Source organism: Canis lupus, chromosome 11 (genome assembly GCF_011100685.1).
Source record: "Canis lupus familiaris isolate Mischka breed German Shepherd chromosome 11, alternate assembly UU_Cfam_GSD_1.0, whole genome shotgun sequence".
Classification (NCBI taxonomy): domain Eukaryota; kingdom Metazoa; phylum Chordata; class Mammalia; order Carnivora; family Canidae; genus Canis; species Canis lupus.
Genome location: NC_049232.1, coordinates 57104099 through 57127982, shown reverse-complemented (window position 1 = coordinate 57127982; position 23884 = coordinate 57104099). Strand labels below are relative to the sequence as shown.

The 23884-nt window shown below is 37.2% G+C and overlaps 1 long non-coding RNA gene across 1 annotated transcript in view; it reads left to right on the top strand.

Moving 5' to 3' along the window:
- The window catches only part of LOC102153773, a 33790-nt gene extending 14214 nt beyond the window's left edge, over nucleotides 1–19576 (top strand). The window contains exons 2-4 of the long non-coding RNA XR_005367051.1: nucleotides 17799–17918; nucleotides 18010–18108; nucleotides 18923–19576. This is a non-coding gene — a long non-coding RNA (uncharacterized LOC102153773). The remainder of the gene's footprint in view (nucleotides 1–17798; nucleotides 17919–18009; nucleotides 18109–18922) is intronic.
- Nucleotides 19577–23884: the final 4308 nt, after the last annotated feature.

The following is a 23884-nucleotide window of genomic DNA, read 5'->3' as shown; positions in this document are numbered from 1 at the left end:
TCACTTTTCTCTGAAAAGAACTCTATAAAGACTGACTTTAATACTCCACTTGTCATTAGATTTAGGACACACTTAGATAAGCCAGATGATTTCCTCATCTCAAGATCCTTAATTACATTTTACAGAGGCTCTTTATACAAATAAGGTAATATTCACAGGTTCTAGATATTAGGGTATGAATATATCCTTAGCAGCTACCATTCAGCCCCCTACATTCATTATATGCAGCTTAATTTTATATCTTCCTTTTGGATTGAAGAAATAATCTTCCATCTGAAGATAGGTGGTAGACTAGGGAATTTTTAGCTAGTACCTAGAGAGGAACATCTAAATTTTTTTCTGGTTGATGCTACATGATTAGTAAGTAGAATTGAACTAATTAATATAAGAGTTCCACCAAATTGTTATGCTAGCTTTTGCATTCACAGAACTATAAAAAATGGGAAAAATTAAGTTCAAGTAACATTCAACTATTCCTGATTAACTATTGAAAGCTGACTTTTAATCTTTGTTTCTTGTGTAATTAGGCTAGAGGAGGGAGTCTATGTATGTTTTGAATTTTTTTTTAATGACTTTAGTATGATCGGTTTCTCATATCACATGGACATTCTAATTTGGGTCATATAAATCAAGATTCATGTATGTAAACTCTTTGAGAGAAGGGACTTGATGTGTCTTGTTCACAGTCAGATCCCCAGTATATTTCCTGACACGTAACAGAGATGTGCTCAAACAACTTGTGGTATGAATGAAATAGTATTTTTATGACACTTAGTTCAGGCAGCCACAAATCCCATACTAGTTCACTTTTTGGAGGGTCCTGAATGGCAATAACAATAAGATCTATTCATTGTAGGAGAGTCCTCAATGACTCAGAGTCCACTGTGAGTCCATTTACTCTTGACAGAGCCTACAACTTTTTCATCTCTAATAATCTTTGAGCTCCGGGCTAAAAAAAACTGTCATCCTTGCCTTGTTCACATTAATAAAAATTAATGAATGAGATTCTTTCTGCTCAGGTAACATTAAGGCAGTATCATCCTACAGCTTTTCCAATCATTAGTGCTCAATGTTTAGCTCTGGGGAGGGTTTAGACTCTTGCCTTCTCAAAAGTCTACGAAGTTTTCACTCTCTGATACAGCTTTCAGTATTAACAGGTCAAAGTCCACTGATTATAATTAACTGTGTGCTGAATCTTCCGTGGATTATCTCAAATACTGCTTCCAGCCAACCTTAGAAGTTAAGTACTGTCATCATCCCTGTTTTACAGAAGCACAAAGTTAAGCAACTTGCTCAGGTTTAAGATTTGAAGACAGATAGTCTTACTTCAGAGCCTGCATGCTTAGTCATGTACCAATGCCTGCCTCACGCTCATTTGTTTGTAAGTAACCTGTTCTTTCTTTTTGAAAGTTTATATTTTTTCTTTATTAAACTTGAGAAATTTTTCCAGGATATATCTCTGTGTTTGCCTTTTATCATTTATCCTGGCTGGCATGCAGTGAGTGCTTTTGATCTAACAACTCTAGTCTTCTCGTGAGGGAAGTTTTCTTGCACTGTGTTTTGATTATTGCTTTCTCCAATGTGGTCCCTCTTGAATTTCTTTTATTTGCAGTTAGGCCTCCTAGACCTGCCCTCTAGTTGTCTTTTCTTTTCATTCAGGAATTCCATTTCTTTTATTTTTGGTCTAGATAGTGTGATAGCTCATTCACTTGCTTTTCCAGATAATAGATTTATTCTTCAAAAGGGTCTGTTCTACTCTTTAAGTTCCTCAGTTGAAAATTGAAATTTATGAATCGTTTAAAGAATTTCCCAGTCTATTATTTTTTTCTTGGTTATCCCCTTACAGTCAACAGTATATAAAAATATCATAACCAAGTAAACATTGTTTATTTGAGATGTACAAGGCCTTTTCAACATTAGGAAATATTAGTTTAATATATTGCCTTAATAGATTGAAGGAAAACAATTTTAGGATCATTTCTACAGATATTATAGCAGTATTTGTACATCAATATTCATTTGTGATAAAGCAAAGTAATAAAAACCAGTTTTTGGTAATCTAGGAGAGGATACTTTCCTAATAGCCATTGTCATATTTAGCATTGAAATACATAAGGAACATTTTCTAAGTGTGTCCTTTGAACTATGGATCTAGTTTTTTTTTTTTTAAGTTTTATTTCATTGATGTATATCATTTTACCAATACCATGTTGTCTTAATTGCTTAGTTTTGTTTTTGTTTTTTTTAGAGTGCACATGAATGTAAGGGGTGAGAAGGGGCAGAGGGAGAAGGAGAGAGAGAATCTTGAGTATGCTCCATGCTGGACATGGAGCCTGACACGGGGCTCAATCTCATGACCATGGCATCAAGACCTAAGCCAAAATCAAGAGTTGAACACTTAACTGGCTGAGCCACCCAGGTACCCTGCAATTGCTTAGTTTTATTTTAAGTATAGAAATCAAGTAATGTGAATCCTCCTTTATTTCTCTTTCTCAAACTTGTTCTACCATTCTAGGTCCTCCACTTTTCCATATAAAGTTTAGAATCAGCCTGCCAAATTCTACCAAAAACTATGCTGGAATTATTTTTGAGATTGCATTGAATATATACTTCAGTTTCGAGAAGACTTGATATTCTAACAATATTGAGTCTTTCAATCCGAGAATATTTTATATAGTGCCATTTTTACTTAGGTCTTTTTTATTTATCTCTTTTAAGTTTTATGTTTTTTAATCATACATATTTTACATATATTTTGTTAGCTCTGTCTCGTTTTTTGTTGCTATTTTATTTTATTTTTTTGTTGCTATTTTAAATGATACTTTTTAAATTAAGTTTTTAATTTTAATTCCGGTATAGTTAATGTACAGTCTTATATTAGTTTTGGGTGTACAATATAGTGATTCAACACTTACATACAATACCCTGTGCTCATCACAAGTGCACTCCTTAATCCCTATCACCTATTTAACCCATCCTCCCACCCACCTCCTCTCTATAACCATCAGTTTTTTCTCTTTAGTTAAGAATTTGTTTCTTGGTTTGTCTCCCTCTTTTTTCCTTTGCTCATTCGTTTTGTTTCTTAAATTCCACATATGAGCATTGTATGGTATTTCTTTCTCTGACTGATTTCACTTAGCATTATACTCTCTAGCCCCCTGTATATTGTTGCAAATGACAAGATTTCATTTTTTTAAAAATATTTTATTTATTTATTTGAGAGAGAAAGGGAGAGAGCCTACATACGCATGAGCAGAGAGAGGAGCAGAGACAGAGAATCTCAAGCAGACTCTGTGCCACTGAGTGTCGGGCTGGATGCCCCACTGAGTGGGGCTTGAGTCCATGACCCATGAGATCATGACCTGAGCTGAAACCAAGAGTTGGACGCTTAACTGACTGAGCCACTCAGGCATCTCCCCACACCACATCTTCTTTATTCCTTCATTAGTCAATGGGCACTTGCAATGCTTCCATAATTTGGCTATTATAAACAATGCTGCTATAAACAGGGAGGTGCATGTATCCCTTTTAATTTGTGTTTTTGTATTTTTTGGATAAATTACCCAGTAAGGCAATTATTAGATGATAGCGTAGTTCAATTTTAACTATTTTTTTTTTTTCAATTTTAACTTTTTGAGGAACCTCCATATGTTTTCCACAGTGGCTGCACCAGTTTGCATTTCCACCAACAGTGTGTTAGGGTTTCTTTTTCTCCATATCCTCACCAACACCTTTTGTTTCTTGTGTTTTTGATTTTAGCTATTCTGACAGGTGTGAGGTGATATCTCATTGTAATTTTGATTTGTATTTCCCTGATGATCAATGATGTTGAACATCTTTTCATGTGTCTGTTGGCCATCTGGATGTCTTCTCTGGAGAAATGTCTGTTTGTGTCTTCTGCCCATTTTTTAATTGGATTGTTTTTTGGGTGTTGAGGTGTATAAGTTCTTTATATATTTTGGATTCTAACCCTTTATTAGATGTGTCATTTGCAAATATCTTCTTGCATTCTAGTAGGTTGCCTTTTAGTTTTGTTGATTGTTTCCTTTACTGTGCAGAAGCTTTTTATTTTGATATAGTTTCAATAGCTTATTTTTATTTCATTTCTTTGCTTCAGGAAACATATCTAGAAAAATATTTCTATGGCTGATGTCAGAGGAATTTTTGCTTGTGTTCTTCTAGGATTTTTTTTTTTTTTTTTAAGTAGGCTCTATGTTCAATGTGGAGCTCAGTGTGGGGCTTGAACTCACATCCCTGAGATCAAGACCTGAACTGAGATCCAGAGTCAGACACTTAACTGACTGAGCAACCCAGGTACCCCTCTTCTAGAATTTTTATGATTTTAGGTCTCTCATTTAGGTCTTTGATCCATTTTGAGTTTATTTTTGTGTATGGTTTAAGAAAGTGATCTGGTTTCTTTCTTTTGCATGTAGCTGTTCAGTTTTCCTGGCACCATTTGTTGAAGAGACTGTCTTTTCCCATTGTATATTCTTTCCTGCTTTATCAAATATTAATTGACCATATAATTGTAGGTTTATATTTGAGTTTTCCATTCTGTTCCATTGATGTATGTATCTATTTTTGTGCCAGTATCAATCTGTTTTGGTTATTGCAGCTATGTAATATTTCTTGAAGTCTGGAATTGTGATACCTCCAGTTTTGTTTTTCTTTTTCAGTATTGCTTTGGCTATTTGGGGTTTTTTTGGTTTAATACAAATTTTAGGATTGTTTGTTTTAGTTCTATAAAAAATGCCATTAGCATTTAGGTAGGGATTGCATTAAATCTACAGATTGCTTTGGGTAGTCTAGACATTTTAGCAATATTTGTTCTTTCAATCCATGAGCATGGAATGTCTTTCCAGTCATTTGTGTTGTCTTCAATTTCTTTCATCAGCATTTTAAAAGTTTTCAGAGTACAGGTCTTTCTCCTTTTTGGTTAAGTTTATTCTGAAATATTTTATTATTTTTGGTGCAGTTGTAAATGGGATTGTTTTCTTAATTTCTCTTTCTGTTGCTTCACTATTAGTGCATAGGGATCTGGGATTTTGGAGATTTTATTTATTTGAGGGGGTGAGGGATAGATGGAGAGAAAGAATCTCAAGCAGGCTCCATATCTAGCGCAGAGTCTGATGAGGGGCTCAATCTCATGAACCGGAGATCATGACCTGAGCTGAAATCAAGAGTTGGATGCTTAACTGACTGAGCCATTCAGGTGCCCTGAGATCTGGGATCTTACATGAAAAAGGATATCTTGGTATATTAGTTACAATAAAGCAAGATGTTTTAACAAACACTAATGTTTCAACAGCTTAATAAAAGAGGAACTTATTTTTCACTCATGTAATAGTCTCATGTGGATGTTTTTGGTTGATAGACAGTTTTTCTCTGTATAGATTCAGGGACTCAGGTCCCTTGCATGTGGTTTTACCATTTCCTAGGGCCTTGAAAATCATCTCTTTCCAGCTGGCAGAAAAACAAAGATATGTTGGAGGATGCACACTCTCGATTACTTTGGCTTTGACATGATGCCTATCATTTGTATTCACATTCTCACATTCCATTGGTTGGCCAGATAGATAGGTGGTCTCAGCTGTCTCTAAGGTATATTTGTATGTTGGGGGTGGGGGAGCATGGGAGAATGGGAGATAGTTTCTGACTGGGCAACCACAAATAAGGGAAAGGGATAGGCATTCTCATTTGTAATTGGCAGGAGGATCACCGGAATGAGGACACTGTGGTAATATCTTTAAAATTTTTTAAAATATATATCCTTTGAGTTAAACTCCACTTCTAGCAATTTTTCCTGTAGATATATTTACATTTTAAGGATACATCTAACAATATTGTAGTAGTGAAAGATTAGAAATATTCTGAATGTCCACGGAAGGGGACTGAATGAACAAGTTATTATATTTCCATACAATGGAACGCTTTAGCTACCAAGAGGAATAAGGCAGTGATATATGTATTGCCTGAGGAGAGAAAAATGAGGTATAAAATTTTGTGTGTATGGCTACCACTTTTTTAAAAAGAAATATATACACAGAAGTAAAATATTTGTGGAAGAATCACAAGAAACTGGTAACAGTGGTTGTTTCTGGTTTAAACTAAAAGATAATGATGGAATGGGATGGTAGAGAGACATGTTTTTACTGTATACTCTTTTATACCTTTTGGTATGTACCCTCTTAAATATAAAAGTCAGCTGTAGAAAAATGTAAATTACATGGAAAGATGGTTGTAATATATTGTTGCCTGGAAAAGCTATTTACTGAAAGGAATGTACAGTATGGTTTCATTTTTATAATAAATAAATTTTTAAATGGTGTATATAAAATATAGTGATTTATTTGTGATCTTTTGCTTATCTGTATTTAGAAATTTTTTATAATGAACGTATATCACCTTTGTAATTAAAATATATGAATAAAAATTAAAAAGAAAGACAATGAAAAATTTTCCTCGTAGTCCCTAAAGTTAACACTGTCATGAACTCTTTCCCCATTTCAACTTATGCCTCTTATTTGCTTCCATGCTACATTTTTCATACATTCATCACACGCCGGATTGCATTATCATGTACACATTTGGCTCACCAGAATGTACTCTGTACATTCTTTAAAGGCCTGGATCTTACCAGATTCATGGAGGATTCCCTATCTGTGCCAAGAACAGTGTCTTTCTCATAACAGGTGTGCAGTAAATATTGAGTCGGTGCTTGAAGCAGGGAGCACAATGAGTAAAGTGGTTGTGCATTTTGTTGTTACCTGATGCAACCTGTATTCAATACTGTGCCAGATTCATTCTTTAGTGATGCCAGGGGCTTATTAGGTGCAGTGCAAAGCACATGGGCCAAAGGGTTTCCTTCCTAAAATGATATTGGTTGCCTCTAGAGATCTCTGTCTCTGCATCTTAGATTAGTTAATGTGGATTGATTGCAGAAATATATATAATAAAACATGACATAAAGTTAAAAATCTAAGAATAATCAAATTGCTGATGACATAGTCTCTCCTGTTTTACAGGTGAGACACGCCTATGGGCTTGGTATGTTAATTTATATCTGTTTCCTCCTATTTTTCTCTCCATACTATTTTCCTTTTCCTGTTTCTATCCTCTTGCTACAACCTATCCCTGTACATATAGCTGTAGTTCTGATATGGTTATCAGGGGTCAATTATGAATGAATGGGAAGAAATACAAATAGAAGAATTAGGAACTAATAACATTACTTACAGCAGTAAATTTTGTTTTTTCATTGAAAATTACTTGAGAATTGCTTTGATGGTCTGGCTTCTCTCCAAGTCCCAGTTTTATTGCCATTAATCTCTTGCCACTTTATTGCCTTACTCTCTCTGTTTCTCCCCTACATTCTAGTCCTTCTAGGGCCTTTCCTCAAACCTTTTCTTACTGAGCGGTCCTCTACATATGTCCATTCATTCAAATACTGCCTTCTCACAAAGAGCCAATTCAGATGCCACTTCCTCAAAGAAGTCATCACAGACCTTCTTAGTCAATTTCACTCTGCTCATTCTTCCATTAAATCGTTATATCCTCATTAGAGCACTAATTAAAGTTTATTTGTTAATTTGTTCATTATGTACACATTCATTGAGTGTCTACTGTGCATACATTCTTGTGGGAGCTGGGTTAAGAGACCACTAAAGACAGTCTTCAGGAAGCTTACAAAATGGTGGTAGAGGCAAATGAGCAGAACCATTTCAGTGCAATGTAGTAAGTGAAGTGTGTGCAGGATTCTGTGGGAGCACAGAGAGGGAGCATCAAATATAGCAGGGGTTGGGGAATTCCAGAGAGATTCGAGTTGATTATTGAAGTTGGAGAAATGGAGGTAGGGAAAGGAATTTCCCAGATTAATGGAACAGCACAGTGTGAGTCATTGAGGTGTGAAATGTCTTGCATATATGAAGAATAAGTAGCTCAGGCTGGAGTGTGGATTGGGGAGGTGGCAGGAGATTCATTCAAGGAAGCAAGTCATGGTGGAATTGTGATGGGACTTTTGTGCCAAGCTAGGGCCATGAGCTTTCTGAAAGCAATACAGAGCCCTTGAAGGATTTTATGGTGGAAACAATGTAAGGAAGCTTTGAATTCTGTGTTTCCTGAAGGCAGGAATCAAGTAGTATACATCATGATACCACCTTAGCACCTAATACAGAGCTTAATACTGGAAGCCCAGTAAAATTGAACTGAGTTTACTGGGTGCTGCTCTATTTTTTTCAAGGATTTGTTTATCTGAAATAATAACAGTAATAGTATTGAACCCTTTTGCACTCTATTAAATCTTTTTAGATTATTTTATTTGATAATTAATTTAGAATTATCTAATCCTTACTACTCTCTGAGGTAAGTACAGTGGCTTAGAGGGTTTGAGTGAGGGGAGCAGTATAATAGTTAAGTCTACTTAGGTTTAAATTTAAGCCCCTCCACTTGCTAACTTTGGACCTCAAAGTTACACATGTGCCTCAGTTTCCTTGTCTGTAAACTGATAATGATAATGATATACCTCATAGGGTATTGTGAGGAGTAATGATACATGTAAATACATGGGAAGTAGTTGACCTTATCATTACTAAGTGATTACATGCTCAGTGAATATAATTCTTAGCTATTATTAAGAAATATTACCCAAAGTCACATTGGTGACATTAGTGGTGAAGCCCAGGATAAACAAGGCAATTTGATTTCAGAATCTTTAATTACTATTTATTCTATGTTATAACTACTTCTGTAGTTATAGTGAGATGAGTAAAGATGGGTTATAAGCAGTGAAACAAAATGAAGAATTTCAGTCAACATGGGAAATACCATTTGGGGTAGGGAATTCTTAGGGCTCTTCAAATTACCCCCACTTAAAGAACTCTTCCTTTGCTACCCTTTCTGCACATAAAGGACTTATGTGAGTAGTATATCTCTCTAATTTAAGTAGATGATATTAATTCCAGATTCCTAATGCACATGGCTAATGAACCTAGAGGATGTCTTACAAAGGTCTCCCTCTAGTTGTTTATCTGCTAGTGCTGGCACCTGGTATTACAATGTCAAGTTTTGTAGCTGTTCCTCTTCTCCATACTCCTTAGATTTTTCCAACTTTAGGACCCAAGTGGGAGTCTTATGTTGGAGGATGTTGTGCAAACCACATGCGTAAAGAAAATAATTTACATTTTTCCTTTCTTAGCTTCTGGAACATCAGTGATTCCATCCTCCCACTTCGATTGGGCAGAAATTGAGGTATTCTCCTTATGCTCCCTCATTTTCTCCAAAAGGCACCACACACACACACACACACACACACACACACACACCACACTCCTTGCCATACATGTCAGAGGGATCCAGCATAACTACTTTCTTTCTGATTCAAGGACCCAAGAACATACAAAGTCTTTGGTAATAGAGGATTACCAGCAATTCACTTTTTCTTCTCCATTCCTACTCTTTCCAGTCATAACCTCTTTTAGCTTTCTTTTCTCTCTCTCTCTTTTTTTTTTTTTTTTTGTGCTCACCATTTTATCCCTTTATCCTTTGCACAATGCTTGGTATATAGTAGGCATTCAATAAATAGTTTTTGAAAGAATAAAAGAAAGGCAAGATGCATTGTATATCCAGTACCTTAATGATATTCAATTACGGAAAAGTGTGCAAAAATATTGCCTTTCTTTAAATTTTATGGGAACAGATTGTTTTTAGCAAGCAGGCCCCACCTTCAACTCCACTGCCACATTAGAGCTCACACAACTTCAAGATTTATTGCCCTGAATATAGCTCTGGTGGTAAGGAACTGAATGGATGCCTCACAAATGAGGGAGGAGATCTCCAGGTTGGAGGCAGGTCTGTCTCATGGGATATGCTATTTTTCCAAATTCTTTTGCAATTGCATGACTTCAAGTAGAAAAGTTTCCACAAATTTAAGTCCACATGGAAATTGACAAGTCATAGGAGACATATTGCTGTTAGAGAAGGGTTGGGAGAAAATAATCTGAGGAAAATAGAAGATATCCAGGGCCCATGGCTCAAAATAAATAACCTTTGTAATTCTGGTCTCTATATGAACTCAAATTTATGTAGATGGCAGTGCTGAGCCAAACCTCTTCCTGGTTTCCTAGGAAAACATTTAGAGATGTGAAAAAGAGGCTTAAACTTTAGGATCTTATCCTTGCTTGAAAGTTCAGACTCATGTTTAGTCTGGGCCATGATGACACACCAGTAGACTATCCAGACATGTTTAAGGCAGTGAACTTAGTCCTTCAGGACTTTGATTGGCCCTGGATCTCCTACTGCAATATGCAGAAACAGTGTGTCCAAGGATGAACATCTTCTGAAGCCCAAGCATATTGTGTGTGTGTGTATGTGTATGTGTATGTGTATGTGTATGTGTATGTGTATGTGTCTACAACCTGGAAGTAATCTCTAAGACTTAAGCGAAAGTGTTATCCAGGCTTGAATTTGGTGTGCTTCACATCAAATCTTGTTTACTACTTGCTCTGTCTCCAAACCTCCTTAAAAAATATTACTTTAAGTTTACTTTTCTTACCTGTCTAAGAAATTAGAAAAAGAAGACCAAATTAAACCCAAGGTTGAAGATAAGAGCAGAAATCAACCAGATAGAAAAGAGACAGTTAAGAGAGAAAACTGACAAAGCACAAAGTTTGTCCTTAGAAAAAGGAAATTGATATACCTCTACCATGATTGATAAGGACAGAAAACAGAAATTATCAACATGAAAAAAAAATTGCAAACATGATGAATGAAATAGGAATGTCACTAGATCATACTGACATTGAAAGAATAATGAAAAAATAATATGGAAATTTTATGATATTAAATTCAACAAATTAGAGGTTTTCAAATTACTTTAAAACATTACTTACTAAAGCTAATACAAGATGGAATAGAAAATCTGAATATCCAGATATCTATCTAAAATATTGAGTTTGTGATAAAAAAGCCTTCCCATGAAGAAAATTATAGATTCACATGGTCTCTTTGATGAATACTATCAAATATTTAAAGAAAAAAACAACGTGAATGCTAAACAGATTTAGAAAAGTGAAGAAATGAGCAATCCCTAACTCATTTTTTTAAGTAAGCATTACCCAGACACCAAAGCTGAGAAAAATATTTCAAAAAAAGAAAAAAAAAAAAAAAAGAAAATTGCTGATTAGCATTCCTTGTGATTATAGCCACTGTGTTATACTGAATGTCCCTACAAAATTCATATGTTCAAATCCTAATGCCCAAGTGTGATGGAGAAGTTAACAGTCTGCAACCTGGAAGAAGGCCCTTACTAGACACCGAATCTATTGGTGCCTTAATCTTGGACTTCATAGCCTCCAGAACTGAGAGAAATAAATGTTTGTTGTTTAAAGTCACTAAGTCTATGGTATTCTGTTATAGCAATGTGAACTGAGACGGAAAGAAGAATCCTTAATGAAATATTAGGAGGTTGAATCTAGCAATATAAAAAAATTAATACCTCATAATCAAGTGGAGTCTATTCCAGGAATACAAAATTGTTTAATCCAAAAATTAGTTAATGTATTTCACATATTAGTATAATAAAGGAAAAAAGCCCATATAATCCTCTCAGTAAGTGCAGAAAAAGCATTTCACAAATTCAACAATTCTTGACTTAGCAAATCAGAAATAGAAAGAAATTTGTTTAACTTGATGAAGAGCATTTACAAAATGCCTATAGTACTATAATATTTAACATTAGAATATTGAAAGCCTTCCTCATGATTGAGAATAAAGTATGGCTATCCTCTCTCACTACTTCCATTTGATACTGCACTGGAGTTCTTGCCATTGCAATAACGCAAGAAAAAGAAGTAAAAGCTATAAAGTTTGGAAAGAAAGAAGTAAAACCCTCTATTTCTTCTGGATATGATTCTTTATATAGAAAATCTTAAGGAAGCAAAAAAAAAAAAGCTACTAGAACTTATAAATGAATTTTAAGAGGACAAAGTAATTTAGAAAGGCCATAGGGAATTTAATAAGTGAATTTAGAAAGAACACAGAACATAGGTGAAATGAATTTTTATAGATCAGCAGCAAACAATTGGGAAACACAATTAAGAATATAATTCTGTATTAGCTCCTCCAAACATAAAATACTTAAGAGATGGATCAGAGATCCAAACATAAAATAAAAACTATGAAACTTCTAGAAGAAAACACAAACTTGGGTTAGGAAAAGCTAGAGAGAGCACAAATGGCACTGAACAGAAGGAAAAAAACCTGATAAAATGGAATGAAACATTTTTGCTGATCAAGTTACCATGGCAAGAACAGAAAGGGAAGACATGTATTGGGAAAAATATTTACAATACACATCTATAAACCAGTATTAATAGAAACCCAATACAAAATGGTCAAAAGACTTGAGCAGGTGGTTCATGAAGGAAGATGTATAAGCACCTGCAGTTGCTCAGTACCATTAGTCTTCAGGGAAAACACAAAAGTATGAAATACCATTTCATACCTAATACGATAGCTAAAATTAAAAAGACAAAACCAGTTGTTGGTGAAGATGTAGAGAAACTGCTGGTGAGAGTATAAAATTACATAGTCACTTTGGAAAAATTTCTGGTAGTTTCATATAAAATTAGTTGTACACCTGTGGCTCAGAAATTCTACTTCTAGCTATTTATCCAAAAGAAATGAAGACCTATGCTCACAGCAATTTTATTTATTCCAGCCCCAAACTGGTAAGAACCCAAATATCCATCAACAGAAGGATAAATTATGTTAGAAGTCATTTAAATACCCAGCAAGAAAAAAGAATGACCTACTGATTTATACAGCAACATGAGCAAATCCCAAACACATCGTTTGAGTGCAAGAAACAAGACACAAAATAATATGTACTGAATGATTCGATTTATATAAAATTATAGAAGGGGCAAAATTTGTGTTTATAGAAATAAGAACAGTGGTTGTCTATGGGGGTACACAGTAACTTGCTGGAATGATGGAAGTATTTGATATCTTGATTGGGACCACGGTAGTTATATGGGTATGTATATTTATCAAAACTCACTGAATTGTACACTTAAGGTTAGACATTTCATAGTATGTATATTTTACCTCTATTAAAACCAAACCAAAAGGATCCCTGGGTGGCGCAGCGGTTTGGCGCCTGCCTTTGGCCCAGGGCACGATCCTGGAGTCGCGGGATCAAATCCCACATCGGGCTCCTGGTGCATGGAGCCTGCTTCTCCCTCTGCCTGTGTCTCTGCCTCTCTCTCTCTCTCTCTCTGTGTGACTATCATGAATAAATAAATTAAAAAAACAAAACAAACAAACAAACAAAAAAACAAACCAAACCAAGGGCAGCCCCGGTGGCTCAGCGGTTTAGCATCGCCTTCGCCCAGGGCATGATCCTGGAGACCCAGGATCGAGTCCCACATCGAGCACCCTGCATAGAGCCTGCTTCTCTTTCTGCCTGTGTCTCTGCCTCTCTCTCTCTCTCTCTCTCTCTCTCTCTCTCTGTGTCTCTCATGAATAAATGAATAAAATCTTAAAAGAAAAACCAAACCAACAGTTAATTAACTATATGCTGTTGTAACAGTGACCTAGACAGTTAAAAATAAGAAGTTGAGCAAAAATTATAGTGAAGAACAAACAAACAACATGGATGGTAACTTTATTTATTTATTTATTTATTTATTTATTTATTTATTTATTTATTTATTTATTTATTTAGAGAGCATGTACACTGGCATAGGAAAGGTGCTTAGGGAGAGGGAGAGAGAGAATCTCAAGCAGGATCTATGCATGCCCAGTGCAGAGCCTGACTTGGGGCTTGATCTCATGGTCCGGATTCATGACCTGAGCTGAAATCAGGAATTGGATGTTTAATTGACTGAGCCACTCATATGCCCCATCCTAGCCATTGTTTTAAAAAGAGAAAGATAAATTAAGGCTAAATATTGGAACAGAAGAGATAAATTATTATTACCTAGAAAGTACTTAGAAAACAAATGAATCAAATGAAAAACTTCTAGAGCTAAAATGAATTTTTAGTAGTCTAGTTAGAGTACGTGTGCATATACACATATATGACATATACACATGCATGTATATGCATACATATATGTACATATATGCATGCTAATTTCACATGTATATATGAACCAACATATACCAGCTAAAACATAATCGCAAAAAACGATCCCTTCCACAGTTAAAATAAAAATATACAGAGACTTAGGAATCAATTTGTCAAGAAATAGGACTGTATGAAGAAAGCAACAAAATTTCCTAAGGGATGAGAAAAGACTTGGATAAGTGGATACAGACCACATTTCTGGATGAAAAGACTCAAAATTATAAAACTAATTATAATTATAAAATTTTACAACATTATAAAAATTCCTCTAACTTATTCTTTAAATTTTAACCAAAATTAGATTAGGTTTTGGGAATGCCACAACATGATTCTAAAGTTTAAATGGAATTACAAACATTGAAAGATCTCTAAAAAACATTTTAGAAAAAATGAAGGGAGAATTGCCCTGTAAATTATTAAAGCACATTATGGAGCTGTGATGATTTGTTTTGTGTGGAATGAGTTCAGAAATAGATCATCAGATCCTAACAAGAGAATCAAAGGTCTAGAAACAGTCACAAGTATATATAACATATTAGTATATAATGAAGTTACAAATTTTAGGTCAACAGAAAAAATGCTGTATTATTAAAAAAATAGCATTGGCTGGGGTACTAGTAAGCTTATGTTAGAAAAGGCATTTTAGGGGTTTTCCTGACCCACCTCTTCACAATGTCAAATTCCCCTAACTCCCAGTTTCCCCATCCTCTGCAGCTACTTCCAATTTGCTCCATTACCTCTTTGTCCAAAATTTCTCTCATATTCTTTCTTGGGCCTAGCTTTATCTTCTTCCTCCCCATTTTCCCCTTTCCTGGGTTTATTTTCCAGCTGATGATTCTTTCCCTTGCCAGTCAGTGTAAGACCTCACAAGTCTTTTTGTTTTCTTCATGCACCTATCTACCTCAAAATGGCCTTATTATTACTGGGTTGGATGAAGCCATCTTTTTTTGAGGGATGTTGAGAGAGGAGTGAGTGAATGAACTCCATGAATCGGGTCAATAGATAACTGCAGAGTTTCCTTTGTGGGTCTAAAGGAGAAGAGGCTGTGGATACTCAGGTCTTGGTACTTCTGTCACCACCAGAGTTGAACAAACTGTGGGTCATTTGCAAACTGGGATGCATTCGTCACAAAAGAAACCAAGACAGTGGTTTGAGGCTGCATGAGTACTCCTAAGAGGACTCAGGGGCTGCCAGACGTGGGCGGTGAAGGGCTGGCAGACAGGGCATGCCTACCTAAATATGCTTTTACCAGAGCAATATTTGTATGTTGAAGGTACCCATAAGAAGTTCCTGCTACAACAATGTTTGAAGATCACTCCTTAATAAAACAATTAAATTATAAATACTTTGAATAGAAAACAACTGCTTTAAAAAGCAGTATGAATTGTAAGTTAAAAAGATATGGCTACAAAAGGCACTTAAGAGTAGTCAGATCTGAGTGGTGCAAAGTGAATGATAGATTCACTTTTGCTTATCTTTATTTAAAACATTTTATAGTGATAACATGTTATTGTTATTTGTTGTAGTTTTTATACCTTTGAGGTATAATTTAGATAACAGTAAAATGACAAATTTTAAGTGCATAATTTGATGACATTTCACATATGTATACATCTATGTGACCACCACGCAGATAAAAATCTAGACTATTTCTATGACCCAAGAGAGTTTCCCTATGGCCCCTGCCAGTCAGTAGCCCCACTCCCCATGTCCCACTAGAGATAACCACTAGTTTGACCTACATTAGATTAGTTTTTGCCTTTTTTAGAGCTTCTTGTAAATGGAATCACATAGTATGTACCTGTTTGGTCTAGATTATTTGGTTTAACATAGTATTTATGAGATCCATTCATATTATATATATTAGTATGTTTTCTTTAAATTGCTTAGTGATATACCATTTAATGATTATCACACAATTTGTTTATTCTTTTGTTGGAGATTTGGATTATTTACAGTTTTTTGCTATTAAGAATAAAGTGGCTTGTGGGGGTGCCTGGTGGCTCAGTTGTAGAGCATGTGACTCTTAATCTCAGGGTTGTGAGTTCAAGCCCCATGTTGGGCATAGAACTTACTTAAAAAACAAACAGAACAAAACAAACACACAAAAAGAAAAAAGTGGCTCTGTACAACCTTGTATGTTTTATTTAGTGGGCATATCATCCCTTTCTCTTGGGTGTATGCCTAGAAGTAGGGTTACTGGATATCTGCATCTTTAACTTTTCAAGACTTTGCCAAATTTTTCATCAAAGTGGTTGCATGAATTTGCTTTTAAATCACGAATACTTGAGAGTTGCCCATTCTCTTTTCCCTTTACCACTGTACATTTCAAACAAGGCAGATTTTTCCCTATGGAAAGATCCAAACTAAGACTGGGGAATGTGGCAAAACCAACTCTCATGTGGACCAGCATCCAATCCGAGAGAAACATGCAGAGAACAACAGGTTTTGAGTTGACAGTTGTTTTTGGTGTCTGTGTGTGTCTGGGTTGCAAGCCCCAGAGGAGTGTGGGAGACAGAGGTGTGCGGAAAGCCAGTCTCAGGAAAGTGCTTACAGACATTAGATAAGAGGTCAGGTTCCCAGGTGAATTGGTTCCAGCTCTTCAGGGAACCAGAGGCTCTTGGGTAGAAGGGATAGATTCATGAGCTGGCCATATGCTGAATGCTTAGATGATTTAGGTTTCATCTAATGGTTACACCAGCATTAGGATCGCTGTTGCTTTGCCTTTCGGGACACACAGGGTAGGAAGCTCTTAAGACGACACTAAACTTGGGCTAACTTGAACTTGCAAGTAGAAAAACTTCCACAGATATGGTAGAGCTGATATTGACAAAGATGTCAGTACCCAAACCCAAGCATACAATTGAACCTAGTTCTGGGCCACAGTTTGGGTGTCAGTTTTCTAGGCAGGAAGCTAAGTGGTAGGAAGTGAGGTCTATAAATGTGCGAACCAAGTAGGTGTTGCTTGCCAAGACAAGTGGAACCATCTGAACTGAGTACCTGTTGGTGAGTCCTACTAGGGACAGTGGCAATGAGGCCAGGTTCTCAGGGGTAGCTTCCATATAGTTTACTCAGCTTTGGTCAATTTCATGTTTATAGTCTGGATCCTTAGGCCTCCCTGGATGAAGCAGAAAATGGCTACTGATGACCCACATGAAAGAGTTTGGCTAACTCTGACTCTCCTTCTAACATATATCTTGAATCCTTTTGCTTTCCTCTAATTTTATTGCCATCACTTACGTTGAAGCCATGGTATAGATTCCTCAATGTATTCCATCAGCCTCTTCACCAGTCTCCTGTATCAACTTCTGACCCACTCAAATTCATTCCACACAGCATTACTCATTTATTATGTTATTCCCTTTCTTGGAAATAACATGATTCTTAAATTCATGTCAAAGTTTCAGGAGCATGTATTTGAAACATATATTTGTAGATAATGTAGATACTAGAAAATGTGCCAGTTTGGGAGTTAGAAGATTCAGGTTCTAATCCTGGCACAATCACTAACCACCTATATGACTGAGCAATCTCTCCTCCACCCCTCTATGTCTCAGTTTCCTTATATGTAAGGTAAAGAATAGGACCAAACTATAAAGTCCCTGGGGACCCTGGTAGGTCTAAGATTCTGCCATAGTTTGTGGTGCTAACTCAGAGGATTTTTCTTAAGTTCTTTCCTGGAGTGGAGAGAAAGAAGAGAGACCCTGGATGGGATTTCAGTCAGCTCTCCCACCTCTTCTGAGAGATGGCTGGCATCCTTGAAGTTTTAAGACAATCCCCATATACTGAGGTAAACCATACAAAAATGCTTCAAGAACATTTCCTGTTTTCAGCAGGTTGTGTCTCAAGGACTGAGCGTTCCCTATGGTTTTGCATTGCAGATGTCAGCCCATGTCAAGTTCTCTGTGCTTCACTGCACACTTGACGTTGGGGTTGTGTGGATTCCCAGAAGCTCCCCAGTCCAGGTCTGGTGGTAGAAGGTAGGTCCATAAGCTCCATGGAGTATTACTGCCATCTTTGTAGGGTTCTGACTGAGTGGTGAATATAGACCTATATTCAATTGTCCAGTTATGATTTTTAAAATATAAGTCTTGGGACACCTGAGTGGCTCAGCGGTTGAGTGTCTGCTTTCAGCCCAGGGCATGATCCTGGAGCTCCGGGATTGAGTCCAGTGTCGGGCTCTCTGCGAGGAGCCTGCTTCACCCTCTGCCTATGTCTCTGCCTTCTTCCTGTGTCTCTCATCTCTCATGAATAAATAAATAAAATCTTTAAAAAATATATATGTCTTATGGCATAGAACCATACACATGTACTATATAAATGTCATTTCCTGGTTTTAATTTTGTACTATAGTTCCGTAAGATGCATTCATTGGGGAGAGAACTGGGTAAAGGGACATGGGATCTCTTTGTTATATATTTGCAACTTCCAGTGAATCTTTAATTGTTTCAAAATTTTTTTTTTTGAAAAATAAGTCTTTATAAGGTGGTTAACAGGACTCCATAGGGCTGATTCCATAATGTCTCCTACAGTTGAGTTGGAGCTTTTTTTTTTTTTTTCCCTAAAGCACAATGTAGATTACCTCACAATGTAGTGGTTTTTCATAATTTCTAGTATGAGGTTTGGTCCCCAGAATTTCCTTTTGAAAGCTCAACCTACACATTCAGTGTCCTATGTGTTTACATTGATTTTGATCAGCACCAAGGCCAACCCTAGCAATAGCACTGCATGTACTGCTCTTTCTGGGTTCTTGGATTCCATGCTAGTTCTCACCTTTCTCTTCTCTATTTCTAGGTTCAGCCCCACTTGGCTCTATGTAGACAGAGGAGTGTGGATTGGCCTGGTTGATGCCCTTCCCAGACCTCTGAAGAGGAGAGGTCTGGAGAGCCTTCAAAAGATCACTGGGGCATAGAGGGTGAGATGAGCCTAATAGTCATTTGGGGATTCAGTCAATCAAGAACCCATTCTTCTGTTGGGGTGGAGAGTGTCAAGGGATGAATGAGCAGCAGATGCTGAAGGGAAGAAGGATTAACGATACCCCCAAAAATGTCCATGTCCTAATACTCAGAACCTGTGAATACATCAGATCATGTAGCAAAAGCAAATTAAGGTTGCAGATGGAATTCAGGTTGCTAATCAGTTGACCTCAATGCCCTGAGATATTCTTAAGATCCTGGGATCTCCTGGTGGGCTCAATGTTATCACAAAGGTCCTTAAAAGTTGGAGAGGGAGGCAGAAGAAGAGAGTCAGGGAAAGAGAAGTGATGAAGAAGCAGTCTCAGAGCCATGCTAGGTTGCTGGCTCTGAAGGTGCAGGAAGGGGCCATGAGTCAATATACGGGGGTGGCCTCTGCAAAGCTGGAAAAGGCAAGTCAATTAATTCTCTCCAAAACTTTTAGAAGGGAGCACATCTTGGTTTTAGTCCAGTGAGACCTATATCAAATGTCTGACCTACAGAAATATAAAATAATAAATTTATGTCATTTCAAGCCACTGACTTTGTAGCCATTTGTTTATAGCACAGTAGAATGAATTCCACAGAAAACCTACATACTACTGCAGTACATAAGCTTTCAGGCAGAGAATTAGCTGAGAGAGGCCTGGGGCTCAGGAATCAGACAGTAGTCTTGGGGCTGGGTAGAGTGAAATCTGAAACAGAAGGTAGTGATTGGGAAGCATGAGAAGCCCAAGTTTTAGGTGCATGGTGTTAAAAGTATGGTGCCATGCCAAGGAGGGATTGGGTTAAACATCAGGAAAAGAGAAGGTCAGCTCAAGCAGTCAGAGGAGGAGTTTGGGGACTTGAAGTGCATGGGTAATAGCACAGAGGTGAGACTTGGGTGGGAGGATATATGTGGGGAGAGTGGATTTGTATGAGGCTGGGACACAGAAGAAAGGAATGGAAAGAGCACAAGGCTAGGACTCGAGGAGTCTGGGTTTTAGTCAGTGTCTTTAGACGTAGCTCAATGTGGTACATGTAAATGACAGTGGTATATGGCTTCCCCCTTAGCAGAATAACTTGGCTCAACTGGTGAGTATTCATTGTATTGCTTTATTGTAGAAATAATGACTATGGCACATCCGAGTCTCCCCATGATCGAAATATTTTGCATTGACAGAGTTGTATGTATATGATGCTTTTCAGGGAACACGTTGAAAGTCTTTACAAACTGCCATCTCTGATTTCTTTTGGGGTAGGCAGGTAGTAGCCATTTTAAAGTTGGACAGACAGAAACACAGGGCTATGAATCCCCAAATCTCTCTTAATTCTTAAGCATTAAGTATTCCAGAATCCTGAAATACTGAGTTCAGTAAAAATGTCTTTGCATTCTGTTTGATTTTGTACACTTTTCAGTTTCTCACAAACCTTTTACTGACAGAGCATCGTAGCATCTGCCAGTGATAGGGCAACCAGAGGGTTTGGCAGCTTGTGGGTGGGAGTTTCAGGGTTTGGGGACTTGGCAGCAGTTAGATTGGGCTGTTGGTGTGGGAGGATGGAACTGTGTATTGATGATGGTCTTGGCTTTTCCTAAATCACAATTGCATCATATGAGATAGCTGAATTTATGTTGAGCTTTACAAAAGCCTCCTGGGAAAAGGGCAAAACTGGTTTTAGTGCGTAAGAAGTTTATTTATGGCAATTATGGTACCAAGCTGAGACTGGAGACTGTTGAGAATCTGGACCGTTTTCTGGTGGAGAAAAAAAAAAAAAACGATTTTACTTTTATAAGTAAGGATCCTATAGTAGAATCATTTTGTAGTTGTACTGATTTTTGAAAGTCTTCTTGTCCTTTCCATAGGGCAGCAAGTAGGATATTCTTGTCATACTAATTCAAATAAGGGTGGCTTCTGGAAAGAAATATGAGGGAAAAAAAAAAGAATAAGAGTGAATGGAAAGAAAATGGCCAGCTCCTAGGGAGGTGTTTTGAGGATGTCAAGTACGGTTGGCCAGGTTTCTTATGACTCATCTGCACAGCAGAACTGTATGACTGGTCCTCCTGGAAACACAGGGTCACAGCTTTCTGTAGTATTGAGATGACTCACAGAGAGGGACTGCAGGTTCCATCTCAGGTTTATCTGATGTGCATAAATGTGACTTATGTCTTTGATTTGATTTTTTTACTTGTGGTGCCCTGATTTCTAGTGATAGAATGCCATGGAATGGAAATTGTATTAAATGACTTTTTTTTTTTTCAAAAAAGATTAGAAACTAGAGCTCACCTCAGTCACTCTTGCACATTGTCCTGGAAATTGGGTTACTTTTGGTAAGGTTCTGGCAAGAGTTCTTCCAGTATAGTGTAGTATAATATAATCTACAGATTGACAACTCAGTGGTAAATACTAAGCACTTTAACTTTTTTCCAGAGACTTCTTTCTATTAAACTCTAAAGAACCTTCTTTTCCCTTCCTTTAATGGAATCTAAGTAAGTATCAAAACCTAATGGTCATTTTGGGTGAATAAAGTTCAGTCCAATACAATTTAAAACTTTCCCCCAACCCATTGCTCGAGGGACCCAAAAAGTGGGTTGGAAGCAGGGACTGGAAAAAGAGGGAGGGAGTGGGGGAGAGAGCCTGAGACCGAGAGAGGTGTTAAGAAATAGACATAGAGATAAATACATAGATGATATAGATAGAAAGATACAATGAGCTCCTAAGACACTTCCTCCCCTCTCTCTGTCCTGTAGATAATTCATGACTAGGGCAAGGTGCTCTTGGATAGAGGAGGTAACAGTAATCTTACACCCTTGACTACCTGCCAGTTGTGGAAAGGTACCCATACATACTCTGGTCACTCTGGTTCTATCAGTTTCTAGCAGTCTTTGCTAATGTAATGGTCTCCATATGATGGTTTCTTATTCAACCTGGCCCACACTGTCAGTGAGGACTTTCTTAGAGAGGGGCAACTCAGCCATGGTTCATACCTCCTCCCTTCTCCCTGGTAGATTGTCACCTCATTTGTTCTGGCTGTCCAGATAGCCCTTTTTGTCTCTTTGTCCATCATCTGTTGTATAGTCCTTTCTGTGGACCAAGGGAAACCACTGGGGTTTTCTTCTATCGTGAAACTGGGGTGGAGGTGCCACACAGCTTTCCCTTCCCAGGATTATTACTCTGTATTTCCTTGTGCTTCTGCAAGGCTACTCCAGTAAGCCTCTTGCCTTCAGAAATCTAGGGAAAAGTGGGCACAAGTCCCTGTGTACAGGTGCATGTCCCCATCTTCAGGCCAAACCCACCCTACAATTCACATGCCAGGCTCTTCTGTGCTCCACTCACAGCATGGTGAGATGCATAGTGGGTCTCCTTTCCTGTAGTTGCCCCCAAGTCTGCCAGGAGTTTTTAGGGCAGCACATCTCTCTCTCCAACAAACTTGGCTTTGTAAGAGAGGGAAAAGAAAATTTCCTTATAATAAACAAGGCTGGGGGATTCCATTCACTCTCCTCTTCCTGCCCAAGCTGGGAAGAAGTGTGAGGGTTGGGTTGATGGCTCCTAGTCATAGTCTTAGTTTTGACTACTTATTAAGCCTTGAGGAAAGGCATCTGTCCCTTTAGATATGGGAGGCTAGTGCCTGTAGATTTCATCTGCAGACTCTAGGGCCAGTACTGGGGCCATAGGAAAAGTTCCATTCAACATCCTGGCATACTAATATCTGGTTTTATATATGACTATGTTCTCCTGTCATTTAGTGGCCTTTTATTGTTATGGGATGGTATAATGGTTTTATTTTAGTTTTGTTTTGTATCTATCAAGTTCATATTTCTAGAAAAATCATAGAAAATAATGATTTATGATAAGTAATATAAGGCTCTGTTTACTTCAGTACTCACTTGTTTCCCAGAAAATATTTTATTTCCCTGGCTAGATGCTGTAAATGCAGTAGGATGTTATATATACATTGTTTATTATAATAGGAACTTCTTTCTGTAAGTCAAACCATCGTCTTCAAGAAGTGTTCCATGTAATAAAAGCCGAGGGAGGCAGTATAGTACATGTAGGGATCAAGCTGACTTGACCAGAGTCAGCAGCTATATGAGGCTGGTGAGTCACTTAACATCTTCCTCAAAGCAAAATAAAAATACTACTACTTATCCATTACAGAGGGTTATGAAGTCTCCATTGAAGAATGTATGTAAAGCATTCAACATAATGCCTGGATCATAGGAAGTATATCATAAAGTTAGCTCCTTTTATTATCTTTGGTATAGATAGTGATTATCAATATGATTATATGATTCCACTTCAGTGTGAATAAAAAGATATTAGATTGGTCAGGGGAGGCAAAGGCTGGGAATTCTACTAGATATGAGGAGGTTTAGCATCTATCATGTTAGCAGGAAAAGGAGTCAAGTTCAGGACAACAGACAGCAGAAGTTAGGGACTCCATCTAAAAGACTGGGAGATACAAGATCAGGAGTGAAAGTAAGAATGTAAATAACTGAAAATTAGGCATATCTCAGCAAGAAGAAAGCTTGGTAGTTATGGATTTGAAAGATAAAGTCTAGAACACATCTCAGAAGATGGGCAACATGGGATTGTGGATTGGAACATTCCAGGGCCTCTGACAGCAGTGCTGCTTGGGGTATGAGATGAGGTAATTCCCTGTGGCACTTTTCTTTTTGCCAGAAGGATCTTTAAATATTTTTTCTTTGTGATCAGCAGATCTCATTTCCTTCTTTTCTACTAACTCTGGTGAGGTGAAGTAGAATCAAACATTAAAAAAATTATTGCTAATTGGATAGGCCAAAAATAATCTTGTTCAAATTTTT